The sequence below is a fragment of the Cebidichthys violaceus genome, unplaced genomic scaffold, assembly GCF_023349555.1.
Source record: "Cebidichthys violaceus isolate CVI_PGR_0920_01 unplaced genomic scaffold, fCebVio1.0.p SCAF_380, whole genome shotgun sequence".
NCBI lineage: Eukaryota > Metazoa > Chordata > Actinopteri > Perciformes > Stichaeidae > Cebidichthys > Cebidichthys violaceus.
Window position 1 is genome coordinate 1 of NW_027176573.1, and position 2,500 is coordinate 2,500.

Below are 2,500 nucleotides of genomic sequence, written 5' to 3' on the forward strand. Positions count from 1 at the left end.
ACAAAAGGGCTAGAAAAACAGAAGAGGAGAAAGGGTAAATTCGGGCGTGGAAAGCACCCCCACTCTCATCTCACCCACACCCGGAAAACAGCACTTTTTCCGGGTGGGCCTCCTCCAGAGCATCCCCCTGGCACCCAGCAACACTGCCACAAAAGGGCCTGAAAAAAGAAGGGTGAGAAAGGCAAAGTCCGGGCTGAAGAGCACCCAGACACACATCTCGCTCACGCCCGGAAAAAAGCACTTTTTCCGGATAAAACACCTCCACAGCATCCCCCTGGCACCCAGCAACACTGACACAAAACGGTCCGAAAAACAGAAGGGGAGAAAGGATAAATTCGGGTGTGGAAAGCACCCCCACTCTCATCTCATCCACACCCGGAAATAAGGCACCTATCCCGGCCACAGGACCTCCGCAGCATCCCCCTGGTCACCCTCCACCACCTCTGCTTAAAGCAGACCGAAATAGTGGGAGAAAGTGTGGGAAAAGCACTCCCACAGCACCAGCCTCATCCACTCATCCACACCCGGAAATCAGGCACCTTTCCCGGCCACAGGACCTCCGCAGCATCTCCCTGGTCACCCAGCATCACCTCTGCTTAAAGCAACCCGAAATAGTGGGAGAAAGTGTGTGAAAAGCACTCACACAGCACCAGCCTCATCCACTCATCCACACCCGGAAATCAGGCACCTTTCCTGGCCACAGGACCTCCGCAGCACCCCCCTGGTCACCCAGCATCACCTCTGCTTAAAGCAGACCGAAATAGTGGGAGAAAGTGTGAGAAAAGCACTCCCACAGCACCAGCCTCATCCACTCATCCACACCCGGAAATCAGGCACCTATCCCGGCCACAGGACCTCCGCAGCATCCCCCTGGTCACCCTCCATCACCTCTGCTTAAAGCAGACCGAAATAGTGGGAGAAAGTGTGTGAAAAGCACTCCCACAGCACCAGCCTCATCCACTCATCCACACCCGGAAATCAGGCACCTTTCCTGGCCACAGGACCTCCGCAGCACCCCCCTGGTCACCCAGCATCACCTCTGCTTAAAGCAGACCGAAATAGTGGGAGAAAGTGTGAGAAAAGCACTCCCACAGCACCAGCCTCATCCACTCATCCACACCCGGAAATAAGGCACCTATCCCGGCCACAGGACCTCCGCAGCATCCCCCTGGTCACCCTCCATCACCTCTGCTTAAAGCAGACCGAAATAGTGGGAGAAAGTGTGTGAAAAGCACTCCCACAGCACCAGCCTCATCCACTCATCCACACCCGGAAATCAGGCACCTTTCCTGGCCACAGGACCTCCGCAGCACCCCCCTGGTCACCCAGCATCACCTCTGCTTAAAGCAGACCGAAATAGTGGGAGAAAGTGTGAGAAAAGCACTCCCACAGCACCAGCCTCATCCACTCATCCACACCCGGAAATAAGGCACCTATCCCGGCCACAGGACCTCCGCAGCATCCCCCTGGTCACCCTCCATCACCTCTGCTTAAAGCAGACCGAAATAGTGGGAGAAAGTGTGTGAAAAGCACTCCCACAGCACCAGCCTCATCCACTCATCCACACCCGGAAATCAGGCACCTTTCCTGGCCACAGGACCTCCGCAGCACCCCCCTGGTCACCCAGCATCACCTCTGCTTAAAGCAGACCGAAATAGTGGGAGAAAGTGTGAGAAAAGCACTCCCACAGCACCAGCCTCATCCACTCATCCACACCCGGAAATAAGGCACCTTTCCCGGCCACAGGACCTCCGCAGCACCCCCCTAGTCACCCACCAACACCTCTGACTCAAGCTCCCACCAAAAACGGGGAAAAAATAAAAAATAGCCCTCCAAAAACACCCCCCCCCAACCGGACCCACCCCCACCCGGCCACCCCTCACCAAAAGCCCGCAGAGACACCTCCGGCAGCTACCCTTCTAACCCCGTCTCCAGGCGGTCCCGGGCCCCCACACTTAAGCACCCTCTCTGGGTTAAAACCAAAACTCCGACCGTTCAGGACGTTCATGCCCCTGGTAATTTAGTTTCGTGCCCCTGGTAGATGGGAGAGAAGCGCTAAAGCCTTCAACTAGCCGAGCTAGAGCCTCCAAAGCGGCCTCCACAACCACAATACAGGGCCTGGAGGTCAGTTTGCTGGTTTTTTTCTAAGTGTAATTCCAAACTGCAACTCTCACTTTGTCCACAGGATGGCGACATTGGACTGCAAGTGAGCTCCAAGCGGTTGAATGTAAATGATTTATCCGGCCTTATGACCCTAAAAACGGACACTTTTACACATATAAGCTGGATGAAATACATTTCACGTGGTCCTGGTCCTCTGAGCGAGTACCAGAGAGCTAGGCAGAGCCAGGCTATGTCCCTAGGCCGAGCTGGAGCCTCCAAAGCGGCCTCCACAACCACAATACAGGGCCTGGAGGTCAGTTTGCTGGTTTTTTTCTAAGTGTAATTCCAAACTGCAACTCTCACTTTGTCCACAGGATGGCGACATTGGACTGCAAGT